Genomic DNA, 18,150 nt, shown 5'->3' on the forward strand with positions numbered 1-18,150 from the left:
TGAGGATGTGCCTCTCCCTGATACATGTCATCCTGAATCTATTCTTTCAAAATTTTCATTGTGCTCTAGGGATGTTAAGAAAATTCTTGATAATCTTAATAGCTGGGGTGGAGAAAACCCTGGTGGTTTCTTCCCTTTGTTTTTTGAAAAGGTTTCTACTTTGTTGTCTCCCAAAGGATGGCATATCTGCAGACTGCAGTAACTATAGGCCAATTTCTATTATCCCTGTGCTCTCCAATGTTGCAGAAAAACTTATTTTTAAGCCATTATTTAATTATGTAGAATCTAAAGGATGGTTTGCTGATAGTCAATATGCATATAGAAAGCAGTTAGGCACCTGTGATGCTCTTTTATATTCAACATGCCATTTGCAAGAGAACCTTAATAAGGGTTTTGAGTGTAGAGTAATTCAAATAGATTTTAATGCTGATTTCAATTTAATAAATCACAATTCACTTATTTATAAATTTTAGAATCTTAGAGTGGGTAGATATGTTTTAGGTTTGTTTCACGATTTCCTTACAGGTAGGCAGCAATGGCCTGGTATTGATGGGATCTTTAGTGAACCAAGACCTATTGTGTCTGGAGTTCACAGGGTCGAGTTTTTTGATCTACTGTTATTTTTAGTGTATGTAAGTGACATGGTTGTTGGCCTGGAAAACAAGAAAGAATGTTCAGTATGCCGATGATGCAACACTTGTGAGTGAAGTTAAGTCTCCATGTATGAGAAATGAAGCTGCCCTTAGCCTCTATTGGGACATGGAGCAGATTAGTGAATGGTGTAGTCTATCCTTTGCATGTGACGACTGGATCCGACAGAGAGGGTGGATGAGGTCATTGAGGCCCAACGGCCATGAAGACAGTCCAAGCAGGTGTTGTGGAGTGCTTATAGCTTAACGAGACATGAAGAAGTTGAGGTCATCCACTGCATCAGTGGAGGTCTCCAGATGTAATGGTTTCTGTGCTACTGGATCAAGGTTTCCACTGCTGAGAGGGTGGGATTACCCTTGTGAAAGGGCTCTTCCACTTTAAACAAGCTCACACACAGGTGTCTGTGCAATCGGCTAACCCCCAACTTCATATCATGTCTCGCGGCAATGGAGGTGGCGAAAGTGACAGGTGGAGGTAATCACTGGGAGTTATGGTCACAAGTCTGCATGCAAGAGGCCTGGGATTATACTCTGGCAGCACCTCAAGCAACTAAGCAGCCTCCTCAGGGTTGCACTGCTCACCCTATTAAGGGAGGGGAATAGAAAAGGTGGCCCAAACTTTGCCTGCCCCCAACCATCAGGCCAGCTTACCACGGATGGATGACTTACCCACTTGCAGTTGTTTTCAGCAAAGAAAGAAAAATCTCATTATTGAGACGTGAAACATATGTACCTTAATGGACAGAGATAATGCCAACAGACCAGAGAGAAGAACGTTACTCATCGCAAGGGAACTGGTGAGATACAACATCGACATTACAGCACTTAGTGAAATTAGACTCGCTGAGGAGGGTTCAATCTCAGATTTGGGCAGCAGATACACATTCTTGTGGAAAGGCGAGGCCCAGAATGAAGACAGAATCCACAGTGTTGGATTAGCTATCAAGACTAGCCTTCTGAAGCAGATCCCCGGGCTTCCTACTGGCATCAGTCACCATCATTAGTGCTTACACTCCCACCATGGCAAGCTCGGAGGAGATCAAGGACCAGTTCTTTTTCTTTACAGACTTGGACAACCTCATGCTCTCCATGCCAACTAATGACAAGCTCATCTCATTGGGTGATTTCAATGCCAGAGTTGACAAAGACAGTGAGCAATGAAGAGGAGTGAACAGCAATGGTCTTCTATTGCTGAGTAAGTGAGCTGAGCATGACCTATTCATAACCAACACTATGTTCAGACTGGATGACAAGTACAAGACCACATGGATACACCCTCGAACCAAACATTGACCTCTCATAGATAAGTCATCACTCGCCGACGCAACCGCAGTGCCTTTCTCATCACCAGGGCAATGCTGGGGTGCAGATTGCTGGACGAACCACAGGCTTGTTCGAGCTAAGCTCAACATTCGAATAGTCTCCCACCACTGCAAGTGTCCCAAAACCGTTAGAGCAGCCTTCAACGCAGCAAGACTCATGTCACCCAGCTATCAACAAAACCAACCTGGAGAAGTGGAGCCAGTTCAAGGAAGTGACCACAGAGACTGCCAAGGCTGTCCTTGGTCCAAAAAAGAGGGTCCACCAAGACTGGTATGATGAAAATGATAAAGCCATACAAACCCTGCTAGACAGAAAGAGAAAGGCCTTCATAGACTGGCAAAAGCACCCCAGTTGCCCAGCACTTTGAGACAGATTCAAAGGCTGTCAGGCCAGAGCCCAGAGTGAGCTCCGCACTATGCAAGATCAATGGTGGGAAAAGAAAGCTGAGGAAGTACAGCACTACATAGATACCAACAATTCAAAAATGCTGTTTAGAACCATCAAGATGATTTACTGCCCCTCCATGGGAGGAACAGCCCCTCTGCACTCTGCTCTGCTGACAGCTTCACCACTATCAAGGACAAGGAGGGAATTAGTGCCTGGTGGGAGGTGCACTTCAGCCAGCTGCTCAACCTGCCTTCCACAGTTGACCAAACAGCCATACAACAGATACCTCAGAAACCTACAAAAGGCAACCTCGACCTACCTCCTACCGAGGAAGAAGCCGGGACTGCCATAAAACAAATGAACTGCAGCAAAACACCAGGGAAAGATGGGATCCCTGCGGAGGATTCAAATCCCATGGAATCTTAGCCTTAGGAGCATTATATGATGTCCTCTCAGCCATCTGGGAGACAGAAGACATACTCACAGACCTAAGAGATGCAACCTTAGTGGCACTCTACAAGAACAAAGTGTCCAAATCAGACTGTGGTAACTACAGAGGAATTTCTCTACTCTCTGTCACCAGGAAAATCCTCGCCCACATCCCCCTCAATGGACTGATCAACATCCCGGAAAGCGCCCTGCCTGAAGCCAAGTGTGGCTTTCGTCCTGGATGCAGTACCATTGACATGGTCTTTGTGATAGGTCAGATCCAGGAAAAATGCATTGAGCAGCAGATACTCATAGCCCTGAACAAAGTGTTCGACACTGTCAATAGGGATGCTCTTTGGACCATACATTACTCAGTTACAGCCCCTCCATGCGAACATGACTGGACAGGTCCTTTCCAACAGTGATGTCACAAACACCTTTCATATTACAAAGGGAGTTAAGCAGGGCTGTGTTCTCATGCCCGTGCTATTCAACTTGTTCTTTGTGCAGGTCCTACTGTATGTGGTGAAGGACCTCGACCTGGGTGTGTACATCATATACCGTTCAGACTGCTCAGTCTTTGACCTCTGCCACCTGTCCACCAAAAGAAAGACCCTTGAGAAGCTCATCCTTGAAGCCCTTTTTGCTGATGACTGCCCACTCATGGTACAAGAGCAGAATCACCTATAGACCATCGTAGACCGCTTCACAGAAGCATCCCAGCTATTCGGGCTAACTCACATATTACTTTTGAGAAACATCTAATGAAAATTTCAGCAAATGCCACACGACAGTTAGATATTGTATGAAAGGCCTCATATATTTATAGCAGTGATAAAATCAATGCAACATGTTTTAGGTCATTTGTCCTTCCTTTACTAGAATACCATTCTCCAGTATGGATATTTGCTGTTGTCTGAGATTTATCTTGCTGGCAAGTTTTCATAAGTTGTATATTAACAGCGATCTTTTACCTTCTCAACTGATCCTTGATCTCCTTTTCCTCCCAAGAGCAACCATATTTGCTGAACAGCAGAAACAGTTCCAGAGGTCCTTTATTCTTCACACCGTTGGACAGTGGAAACAGTCTCCCCAGGGAGGTTGTGCAACTGGAACTTCAATTAAGCGAAAATGCAGTACATTACTACCCTAATACTATTCTCCTTGCATTTTAATACATTTTGATCTGTTTATTAATTTATCAATTTATTTTTTTTAATAAGTGGGATCTCTTTTTCCTGTATTTCCCTTTACCTCCTCTTACTTCTTCCTAATGGGCACCATATTCTTCGCAGGCTTGAATTTCAAGTCATTGGCCCCTGATGGCTTGTTCCATATGAATAGGGTTCATGTTCTGAATAATAATAATAATAATAATAATAATAATAATAATAATAATAATAATAATATAATAATAATTCATGCAGAAGAGTGTGCTGTTTGAAACAGAGCACATAGTGAGAAAAGTGATGGACTCCTAAGGAGGCAGGATGCAACCCGGAACCCTACACTATAAAAACACCCAGACCAATAGGATGACTGTGATAGACAATAATAATAATAATAATAATAATAATAATAATAATAATAATAATAATAATAATAATAATAATAATAATAATAATAATAATGCACAGTATGTCTGTATTTTCGTGGTCTGTTTTTATGTTTTACAAATATCTTCATCGTTTTCACAGGCTAGTTTTTTTTTTATTATTATTATCCTCGATGTATTTTTCCCTCTACTTTCAATGTTATAATCTGTACCTCAATCTATGTTATTTTTCTCTCTCGTATTTCACCCGTTCAGTTTTTTGCATGTCTATCATTATTTCCCAAGCTAAACTTTTTATACAAAGAATCTCTGATTTTGTCCTCCCTTTTAAAATGCTTTGAGGTTACAATTTCCCGTCAGTTTCTATCTTCAAGCATGTGTACATTACCGAGAAATGTATATTAACGTCAGAGGTGATTGTTTTTTTAGGAATCTTGACTAACAAATAAGCCACAGCCAATAAAAAGAGTCAAAGAAACATGCACTGATTATTTGAATGCATATTTCAACAGAATCAATCACACTGGAAACTTTTCCGAAGGATTGTCGTAGAAACTCACCTTAAACCTAAGCCAGGAAAGACAGAGAGCCTTCGACACCGGAAATCCTTTTGGTTGCTCGAGATTGATCACCGTACTTACGTTGAGCTTTGAGAGAAAATTGAAATCTCCATTTATTCTCGTAGCTTCAAGTGTAATAAAATTTGCAGTTCGCCTGAAGGGACTGAAAGATATACAGTCAGAGCGAGAAGAATAAAATTCGAAACACTCACGGTAATTTAATAATTTTAATACCAAATTTGAATAAATATTTTTTTACTGGAAACGATTAGTTACATTAGAAAAACCTAACAATATATATATACACATAAGCTCACACAAATACACATACATTTATATATATATATATATATATATATATATATATATATATATATATATATATATATATATATATATATATATATATATTTATATACATACATACATATATATATATATATATATATATATATATATATATATATATATATATATATATATATATATATATATATATATATATATATATATATATATATATATATATATATATATATATATATATATATGTATGTATATATATATATATATATATATATATATATATATATATATATATATATATATATATATATATATATATATATATATATTTATATATATATATATATATATATATATATATATATATATATATATATATATATATATATATATATATATATATATATATATATATATATATATATATATATATATATATATATATATATATATATATATATATATATATATATATATATATATATATACACACACACAAGGGAATCTGGATTGGTTGACTGTCATAGGGATGTATATTTTTTCATTATTTGGTTCCTTGAAGAAGAGTATAGACTGGCCTCTGAAAGCTTGAAAATAAAGAATTGCCTTATATATATATATTATATATATATATATATATATATATATATATATATATATATATATATATATATATATATATATATATATATATATATATATATATATATATATATATATATATATATATATATATATATATATATATATATATATATATATATATATATATATATATATATATATATATATATATATATATATATATATACATATATATATATAGTATATATATATATATATATATATATATATATATATATATATATATATATATATATATATATATATATATATATATATATATATATATATATATATATATATATATATATATATATATATATATATATATATATATATATATATATATATATACATATATATATACATATATATATATATATATATATATATATATATATATATATATATATATATATATATATATATATATATATATATATATATATATATATATATATATATATATATATATATATATATATATATATATATATATATATATATATATATATATATATATATATATATATATATATATATATATATATATATATATATATATATATATATATATATATATATATATATATATATATATATATATATATATATATATATATATATATATATATATATATATATCCATATATATATATATATATATATATATATATATATATATATATGACCTGTTATGCGGATTTTTATTTTAAGAGAGTTCTAGCTTACGTAGAACATAAGTCCATTACCACAGAAACCTGACGTGTGATTTCATCACATAATTTCTTGCATTTCGTGACAGCCAAATTCTTGAAACTTGTTAATTAATTTCTTAAAATGAGTCGCGTGCCTTCTAAAAGAGAACTCTTCTCTCTGATAGGAAAGCTTATCAATATGTTGCCCTACAGACTTTTGGCTTTTATTTTCATGTATTAAAAGCTTAATTGAATTATTTATAAATTTCCATACATGTTCGAGTGGAATAATAGGTTTATATGCAAAGATACTAATTGGAAGAAGGATGTCAGATCGACCAACCCACCGTACGGATAAATCATAAAGAACCAAATGGCTTGTGTTCTCTTAAGCCCCATCTAAAACCTATAAAGTTCAAGACCATATATATATCTCAGAGAACAAGCATTTCGATTGATGACGCCCAGGATTAACGATGAAAATAGAATTCAAGGATTAATTCCGCTGGAACCCACCTCTTCCAACTTAGTCTGAAAAAGGAACGAAGAGGCTCGATGTATCCACTGGCAAGCTATGTTAGAACCGTCAGTTTTCGAAACGATGATTAATCCGTAGAACAATTCTTTTATAGGTGGCTATGTAACCAGAATACCTGATCACTTGAGGTATCACTGACTGTGCAGACCCTACCACTTATCCTTATTGCATAATTCTCTAAATATGTTAGTATCTATTATGATAAGTGTTGGGAGTATATTTCAGTTTTACTGTTCATAGGAACTTTTTTTATTGTTAAACCCAGGGAGTGTCTGTAGCTGAAACATGACAATAAAAATTCGAGTTTTCTTCATTCCGTCCTTTTTCATTCCTCAGTATATTGAGCGAAATCTTATTTCCTTTCACAAAGAAAGTGGTTCATCAATAATGCCACTTTACGAGAAACCTATTTATAGCATTTCAATTCATAAAATATGCAACAAAAAATATCATCAAGAATTAAGATCTATTTTGGAAAAAGTAACCAAGCAAGATGCAAAAGCTTCCGAATTTCTTGTGGATAAATTTACGTAAAATTTTCGTAACAAACATGGGTCCTTTTACGTGGCTGCTCAAGAACAAATCAGCACACACACAAAATACAGGTTTTAGTCACTTCCTCACCAAAATGAATGAACAAAAAATAACACGAAACAAATTTGCATTGGGCAGTAATGAAAACCTGTTCATGGAACGCATAAAAAATATTACGAAAGGATTTGAAAATTAAGGGGAAAATCTAGAAAACAAATATGTAAATTAAAAATCTGACAAAGAATCGATGGATATTTTTTTTTTGCGTGAAAGTTTTCATAATGTTGACTATGTCGAGGCCTATTATTTCAACAGATTTAGACATTTTCTGTAGCCTTATTGTTTCAAACTTAATTTAATATTTACCTGTATCTACAAAAAAATTTAATGATACATTTTGTGTACATGGACAACTCCTTTTTTAAATAAAAACTTTAGCCAATATAGGGTAATATGATCAAGAAGGATTTATTTCGGATGCTATGTTACCTAAAATTGCTACCTTTTACCAAAAGAGTGTAGTGAAAAAATTTTAAACATAGATTTTTTTAGTTAACGCAATCACTATTTTCAGCGAATCTCGCCTCATTATTCGAGTCCATTTCCCATTCTAACGGATTTAAGTCCCCGAGAACCACAAGAGGAAAGGGGTGGGATGACAGGACCCCCTGTATGAATGTTGAACTTTGTTTCCTCCTCCCTCCCTCCCTACCGATGCCGCTTTGGTCGAGAAAGTATTCTACATCTGCATTCGGAGAAAACTCCATAAACAAAAATACTCCTCTTTCAAAGGCAAGAGTAATTGTTGCACTAGAAAAGTTCTGGGATGTAAAGGACCTTTTTTTTATAATGAAACAATTTCAGAAACGACAAAGGCATTCAAAAATAATTTAGAACCAGAGAGAGACAGAGAGACAGAGAGATGTAAGCAGGATGGAATAATTCAGTTAAAATTCCTTCCTCCCAAGAGAAATGGTTCATAAGTCAAGATAGTTGCTGTCTATTGCACAGGTCTAAAGGCTTTTTGATTTTTACTTACTTGAAAAGCCAGTGAATGGATATTGGTTTTTCTACTTTATTATCATGATTTCTTATTGTCATGGTCTTAGATTATAGATGATTTTTTGGGCAGAGATATATGACATCGTTTTCCTTTATTTATGCTATCTTGTAAAAGAGAAATGGGTAGGAATGATCTCATATAACAAGTTGGTAATTCGCTCTTTAAAATGCGATCCCTTTTAAATTCCTCAGATATGTCAAAAGATTTCCCAGAATATTTCAGCTTCCAATAGCTACATATTCGATTATAGTTTGCATTTATTTCTTCCATGAGTTTTCTTTTTTTCACACATGGCCATCTTTTCTCAGGAATGTTGCTCTGCAAGTTGATGCGAGATTTTTTTTAATGTTGGTAATAATAATAATAATAATAATAATAATAATAATAATAATAATAATAATAATAATAATAATAATAATAATAATAAATAATAATTTAATAATAATTTACAAATAATAAAATGAATTAATTTTATTATTTGTAAATACAGTACTTTACATAATTGATTTTGTATTTTATAAACATATTCACGGGATTGTGAAGAAGATTTGCAATAATAATAATGCTATCATATTATTGATAATACAACACTGCCCTCAGTCTCTTTACATTACCTGCTAAAATAATGTACCACCAGATTATGCAGTTGTATTTTCACCACACATTCTGTTGGCTCCTGGTTTTTACTATGATCCCTTTCCACTTCAAGACTGCTAAGGTCTGTGGCGAGTTTGTAAGCAATGAATTAAGACTAATCCCAAACCCCATAGGGAATGGGAATTTATATACCACTTTGATTTAAGCAATCATTGGTGGTCATCTGTAACCATCTGCAGTGTCATTTGTATGGGGCTAGTATCCTCTCCCTAAAATGTAAAGCTTCCAACCTTGCAGCAGGCCTTAGGGTTCTATGAGCTATGCAAAAGTCTAAGAAGTCTCTGCAAGAAATAAGCTAGTTGACGTTCGTTGAGATTTTATGATACCTTAATCGAGAAATGTCCTGCAAATATTTAACAAAGAACTAACATTTTTTTTCTTCAAGGTAAGTTCATGTTTGTTAGCAAATTACTCAAAAAATCATACGTATAATCTCTCTCTCTCTCTCTCTCTCTCTCTCTCTCTCTCTCTCTCTCTCTCTCTCTCTCTCTCTCTCTCTCGGGATTTTCCATTTCGTACATAAACCAATAAAACTTCTTCATTACTTTTTTCTCTTTCCACTGGACATTTTGTGCTCTCCTGTCATATACGATGCCGAAAGTTCTTTCAACTTTCAAGAGCTTGAAAATATTTATTAAACATATCTTGGCATATTTTGCTCTGTTTACGTATTTAGACATTTTCTTTTCTTTTGCGTCCGTGCGTTTTATAATCAAAATTAAACTTTTTCATATGAAGAATAATTTTATTAACAAAACATATCAGTCCGTGTTTCATAGGTTTCTGGATCAACAGAGGGTACAAAAGAAGATAAAGTCAGGCCTTCATCTATTTGTTTTTTACCATAGCCAAACGCTAGTTGATTCTAGATAATTAAAGGCTATTTGCTTAAGTAATATGTAAGAATTGCGGGTATGATTCAAAAGACTTATTGTTTTGGAAGCTGATTTCTTTTACGAGAAAAAAAAAAATGGGCCAGAATAAAAAATTAAGGATATTCGTGCAGAAATGCAAACACATTAGACAAACAGATACACAATTCTCCTCTCATTTTGTAGTAATCACAGAAGAGAGAGAGAGAGAGAGAGAGAGTTTTCCCCTCATTTTGATGTCTTCATAGGCATGCTTATACGTCGAAGACTAACATAAAACCCCCTGAGAGCATGAAAAGGAAAGCTCAATGCCTGGTCCAAAGACACAAGATGAATCCTACTTCCTTCCAAAGTTCTTGTAGAATACTGCGGTATAAGGATGCCTGATGAGGAATCACATAATTTGATCCGTTTCTTTCTTCGGTTGTATTCCGGTGGAGAGGGATTCACAATGAAGTGAGACAAAAAGGCAAGTTCCTAGATGGATGTAAGTAACGTTACCGTCATATCAATGTTTGATTTCCTAATTTTAGTTTTCTGTAAAAGAAAATTATTGTACCGGCTTTGTCTATCCGTCCGCACTTTTTCTATCCGCACTCAGATCTTGAAAACTACTGAGGCTAGAGGGCTGCAAATTGGTATGTTGATCTTCCACCCTCCAATCATTAAACATACCAAATTGCAGCCCTCTAGCCTTACTAGTTTTTATGAGGTCTAACAATTAACTTAATTTTTAAGAGAATTGTCCAAAGAGCTCTTTTAGAAGTCAGTAAGCTAATTTTTATAATATGAAGAGGTGTAATGTACATTTAAGTTTGAGGTCACTAACATTATAGTTAAAAATCAAACACTTCATTTTCAGACAAACTTCAAAAAAAGCAAAGCTAAACAAAAAAGACATCACTTCACAAATGTTGTTTTTGTAAACAGACAAAAATATCCAAAAATACCCTGACAATAAAGACGTTTTGTGAAGTCTTTTGTTTCCAAGACACTGCGTTGCCGAACAGAAGCCACCCTTTCTGCAGTTTACTGCTCTGTTTTATACATACATACAAACATACACACACACATACATACATACATACATATATATATGCATGTTATTCATACACACACACACACACACACACATATATATATATATATATATATATATATATATATATATATATATATATATATATATATATATATATATATATATATATATATATATATATATATATATATATATATATATATATATATATATATATATATATATATATATACATACCTGTATATATATTATATTATATTATATATATCAGCGAATTTTACCCAACTCCCCGACCCAGCAGAGAATGATTTGCTAACTTTTCATTCGACTTACCCATTCACCGTAAGATATGATGGAAATGAACACACAGGAACGCATTCTGACTCACATCGGGATAGAACTCCTGTCTTTCAAGTTAGAGTTCAGGACGTTAGCAATTTCTCCGCACAAGTTGTAAAAAAGTTGGAGCCTAAGAATTATGTGCCTCAGGTTTTTCTCGGGTGGGCGCCAAACGCCTTATGTACCAGGAATTTCAAGCAACTTCCCGACCCAGCAGCGAATGAATGCTCGACAATTCGGTTGACCCTTGGCTTTAAGTACTGTGTAGTGTCTATGGGACAGCTAAGACTGAAGTGCAATAATGAAAAAACAGAAAGCTGTGAGTTATCTCTCTGCTTCTCTCTTTCTCATACTCTGTAGTGTATTTCTTTCTCTCTCTGTCTCTCCAGAGACGCTACGGGTTTTATAACAACGAAGGAAAAATCCTGAAAGACCTCACAACCTGGGCATACAACATCCCAATTTGTCAGTCACCTTTCCCCTCACTTCCATCTTAGATCTTGTAGCCGAGAGCGCATCCCTAGGGCAACGCTCCCTCATAAGGGAAGTGACACTTTGACCTTTTCCAGGAAAAGGCAATTTTACCGTAAGCTCTTTTCGATAACCTAATCCTAAAAGAGTTTCCAAAAGCCTTCAAGGCGAGATTGTTACTTTTTGGTAACAGCTCATGTAATACTGTTATGAGCCTCTCTCTCTCTCTCTCTCTCTCTCTCTCTCTCAGAGATATGGAATATTCTATAAATTCTATTTAGTGATGGATGTAGTCTGTTGTCATCCATGGAAGGAGAGTCATAAGAAGGTTTGATCTGCAACGGTGACTAGATGGTGCTATCCATGTCCAATGTAATTTATTTTTAGTAAATTATATTTAAACCTAAACAACTGTGAGTTGAGTTCAGTGTTATGAAATGATCATAAACTTAATATTATGGATGTTATATATTTCCTCTAACGGATTCTTCGGTCAAAAGTTAAACTGCTTTTCCTGGTCAATTTATTTTTCTCCTTTCGTCGGCCTTCCATCTTTCTCTACCAGCAGAACTTCCACTTTAACGACGCAGTTCCTTCCTCCATTTAACATTAAGTTACTTTTTTATTATAGTTTACGATTTTACTCGCTGTTAAGCCTCCCAGTCCTCCCTTTTCACTCCCTTCGAAGAACAGGCATCTTCTGTCTTCCTTTTCTGCCTGCTCTTTTCGTCAGAACATTGAGGCTTATAACGACAAATTTCTCCGATGATTATCACCAATAAGTCTTTTGCTAGTGAGAATGACATTGCAAAAAGACGAATCTAAGCAATTTACTCAAGGTTTTTGTAATAGATTTACATTCACATTACAATGTAAGTCACATAAGTTATATGAGAAATATTTATCTATATATATCACGATCGCAGTTCATGATGTTCGAATATACAGGATTAGTTAGCGGTAACCTAAAGGGTAATGTATTCCTATATATAGAGAAATATTTGCAAATGATCCAAAGTAACTGTCGACCGAACACGTTTTCTGGAAACTCTTGCCAACTTAACAGTAAACTTGTACGTTTTCACCAGAGCTACTGTTTAAGCCTTCGGAGCTTCGTGGAGAGTCCAATACGTCTAGAAGAAGGTTATTTTGAATATTGTTTTGCTTTTAAGTGTAAATGTACACACTCACATACAAGCACACGCACACGCACACTTTATATATATATATATATATATATATATATATATATATATATATATATATATATATATATATATATATATATATATATATATATATATATATATATATATATATATATATATATATATATATATATATATATATATATATATATATATATATATATATATATATATATATATATATATATATATATATATATATATATATATATATATATATATATATATATATATATATATATATATATATATATATTTATATATTCAGTACAGCTTCACACAACCTCTCGGCAAAAAGAGAAGGCCGCGATTAATTCTAATGCTGACATGCACAAGTTGGAAAATACTTTAAACGGCATAGCTCAGCTGAAGGCTGGGGGATGGGTGGGATAAGTTGGGATAAAATTAAGGTTGCTCCTGCGCAGGCAATATGGCAGCTGGGCATAAGTGAAAGCAATTTCCAAAATTCAGTTAATTAGAAAATGTGAGCAGTAGCCAATATGGAGAAGGGGTGATGGAAAAGTTTACTTATTCAAAAGAGAGGAAATCGAGAGACAAGATCATTAAGCTTTGAATGAGACTTAGGCGGGTCAAAATATGAAAAAAAGGGGGTCAACCCCCAACAAATTGCTAGAAATTGTTTTTTGCTTGTTTTTGGTTTCCTGATATCTGTAGATTAACATACTAAAAGTCTACCAAGATTGGACTACCGGAAAGTGGGTAAAATTGGGTCAGTTCAAAGATGGGCGCCAAAATTTGAAAATTCATTGAATATGTTTCCTTGTCGATAACTCGGTCATTTTTCACCCAAAACAAATAAAGTAAGAATGTTTTCCTATGTTTTTGAGTTTGTTCTTTCAATTGGAATTGGTTTTATTTGGGTGTGGTCATGCCGTGGGGGTGCATTGGGGGTACCCCTACCCCCAAAATGGAATTTTGTCGGTTTCATAGGGAAGTATTTGTCCTCAAATCTAGTCCAAACTGGCAAAACAATGCCTTTTCATTTGTTTTGTTCCTCTGTGTCTCTACAACTATACATCAAAAGTTTACCAAAATTGGAGGGCTTGAAAGCGGGCAAAATTGAGCCTATTCCAAGATGGCCGCTGTGTTCGAAATGACCCTCGGACTTAGTTTTCATTCCTTGACTTGCACAAAACATGCCTGTTTTTTTTAAGTATTCATTTTATCTTAACTCAGATTCACTTAGACATATAGTTTGCCCATGTCTTATTCCTGTCCCTGTTCCTGTACCCACGGATCAGTTCTGGGCTGGGCTTGGATCAGACCTAACAATTGAGCAAACACTAATGCGTTCCTTAAAAGTAGTGGTGGCCTGACCAGAGGAAGTGGAATGACAGAGGATGTCAGGACCATTTGGACACTGTCATCGTCCGTCTCTTCGGCATACAATCTTGCGATGCAAGAGTTCACAGGACTATCATTTACTTCCAGTGAGCAACATAAAGAATCAACAACACCAAGGGGATACAAAGAGATCAAGAAGACAGTGTGAAACTCCTGCAGAAACTTTTGACTGCAACCCATTCTCCAAAGATTCTGAATTAAGAAATGTTGTGACTGGGGTAGTGGCCAATGAAGATGTTAATGTGCATGAATATGAAGCTGTGGGCAAAGCGATAGTACAGAAAATGATCGGCCAGCCAATATTTACCTATTCCTTTAAACGAAAGGATAAAGTCAAAACTCTTGGCTACTCTTCGTCAGTGAAAGTTAATGCCGATCAAGTGATCAATCCTGAACTCCTATTTCAAAGATTTCTTGTTGTGTCACAAGCTGGGGATTTAACATTACAGGATATTATGGACTATGAACTCAGTCCATATCCTCCCACTCTTTTGAAGCCAAACACGTTTTTCAGAAAGCAGACAAGCCTCAGTTGGCCGAGGCTCTACGTGATTTTGTGAGTCAATCCTCTAGTAATGCTGTGATTACAGAATCGATACCTGAATCTGAACATTTTGTTCTTGATGGAGGATCTCTCCTGCATCGCTTATCATGGAAAAGTGGGATCAGCTACGGCAAAATTGCTGAAGAATATGTCAATTTCACTTTTTCCAGGTATGGAATGGCTACCGTAGTTTTGATGGATACAGTGGTGAGCCCAGTATCAAGGACAATGAACACCAGAGGCGACAACGTAAATCACACCAAGTGGTGCGTTTTGACTCAACATTGTTTTTTCAGGAGAATGGAGGACTTTTTTGTCTAATGGTTGCAATAAACAACAGATGATCAACCTGATCTGCGACAAACTGAAAGACAGGGATGTGAAGTTATCCATGCACATGGAGATGCAGATGTTGACATTGTCAAAGCTGCAGTGGCATCTGCAAAACACAGAGACACAACTTTAGTTGGAGAAGACACGGACCTTCTAATTCTACTTTTATACTATACAGAAAGGGAAAGCAAAAGCTCTATTTTCGATCGGACAAACTGAAATCTAAGTATGTTTACGATATCTGTTCTCTGAAAGAACTCTAGGATGTGAAGTTTCCAGGCAGTTGCTTTTTGTACATGCGTTTACAGGTTGTGACAGCACATCAAGAATTTTGGTATTGGTAAGAAGGCTCTATTTCAAAAATTGATCAAACGTGACTCTGTCATTAAGTCATGTGCGGCAGCCTTCACCACAGCAGATCAGGAATTGTCCACGATTGTTGATTCTGGATGCAAAACTTTTGTTTCTTTGTATGGAGGAAAAGTTGGGACACCTGGCAAACCTACGAAACACCTTGCTTGCGAAAAAGTATCATCTGCAAAGTCATTTGTAAAACCCGAAGCTGCCGCCAACAGTATCTGCTGCCAAGTACCACTCACTACGCACATTTTATCAGATCATTGTGTGGATGGAAAAGACGGAATGATGGACCCAAAGAACTGGGGTTGGAAACAGGAAGATAGCTTTTTGTTGCCAGTTATGACAGACCAGAAGCCAGCTCCTGAAAGGCTACTTAAAGTGATTCATTGTAACTGTACATCTGGCTGTTGTAATACACGTTGTAGTTGCAGGAAGTATGGTCTTCCATGTACATCCGCATGTGGACCTTGCCAAGCCGAATCTTGTTTCAACCCAAATAATGAATGTACAGGGGACCCTGACGCAGATGCTGATGACAACCGTGCAGACAGTGCTGTATTTTAAACCACAATGTTGTGAGCAGAACACTGGCATAAAGGCATTTAAAATTGGTTGATGTTAGTATTAACTTTTTCTGTTTAAGTTGTGTTTCCGCTATGCAATTATGTCATAATACCGGACCATCTCATAATTAACTGATGAAGCAGAAGACTAAACTCAGTTAGTCTAAGGTGAGTGAGAGTTGAGGATTGTTCAGGTTGTTGGCATCACTCATGTATTCTTTCAGAGGTCATTATGCCAATTTACCTTGGCGTTTTAGTCTCTTGAGGAGGAGGGTTAATGGAGAGACTAACCAAGTTAAGTTTTGTGTGGCATCAGCTGATTTTGAGATGGTCCCTAACGTCATGTGTTTATCTTTTTTGTGTCACATGAAATCATAATCCATAACTTATCAGAGTCTATGGGATGTCATATTTTAGTTCATCGAAAGTCAATATTAACCAAATGTTACAAGGTTTGACACCATGTATGACAAGTAGTGAATATTGCATGGCTTATAACTGTGACGTATGATCATGAGGGTGAGGTGAGGCCTTTCAAATTTCTGGTACCCATGGTATTTTTTTTCATTCAGATTAATTATGAGGTCAATATTTGGGTTTACTGCAATTTTTTACTGTCCCGAACTACAAATCAACATTTTACGTCATTATGACGTAATATTACGTCACAGGCTTGTCTAATGATGTAATCATTATCTCATTTGAATCTTAGCTATCATATTTATATGTGTTTGTAATACATTTATGGGGTCTAAAACCAGCCATTTAGAAGTTTGCTGTACATTAATTGTTCATCGGCAGCCATCTTGGATATTATGTAATTTTACCACTTTCCGGTTGACCAAATTTGGTAGACTTTTGGGATGTACTAAAGTAGCCCCATACAAACCAAAAATAACCAAAAAATGTTTTCTAGCAATTTTTTGGGGGTCAAATCCTATTTTGACTTGACTAACTGACGTAGGAAGAGACATGTGAGGGGCAGACAAGGGCAAAAGGAGGTAGGCCGGACACGTACCAGAATAAACTCTCACCTGGGGTATTATAATTCCAGAATTAACTAGAATAGTTATATAGATCAGGCGAGATAAACATCCACGTTCGGTTCTTGCCCTTGTGGAGATATGCCATGCCTTAACACATGTTGATGGTTGTCCAAGTGAGGACAAGGTAGACGAGGGACCCCCGCGAGATTGCAGGGCAGCGTAGGGTCACTGGTGCCTGTCTCAGTTGCCAAGTAGAGTTTACTTGAAACGATCCGGCTCACAGCCGTAAAAGTGCATAGATAAGGGAAATATTAAGGTCAGTATTTGGCAACTCGGGACCTCTCAGGTCTAACACAACAAATGAAAGCTGCACTTGGCGTGTGGTTCTTTTTCAGAGTAGGAACGAACCTATAAAAAAAATGGCAGCAGGAGGAGAAAACTGAATATTTATATAAAAAAAAAAAAAAAAAAAAAAATATATATAATACATATATATATATATATATATATATATATATATATATATATATATATATATATATATATATATATATATATATATATATGTAGGCATAACTGAATTACGAAAATATGGAACGTGATGAATATACAAGTAAAGACAAAATCAACGAAGTAAAGAGAAACACTAGAGTGCTGCAGAGGCCTTTCGACTTACACTAGTCCTTTACTTAGCTAAGTAAAGGACTAGTGTAAGTCGAAAGGCCTCATAAGCACTCTAGTGT

The sequence above is a fragment of the Macrobrachium rosenbergii genome, chromosome 48, assembly GCF_040412425.1.
Source record: "Macrobrachium rosenbergii isolate ZJJX-2024 chromosome 48, ASM4041242v1, whole genome shotgun sequence".
In the NCBI taxonomy this organism is placed as follows: Eukaryota; Metazoa; Arthropoda; class Malacostraca; order Decapoda; family Palaemonidae; genus Macrobrachium; species Macrobrachium rosenbergii.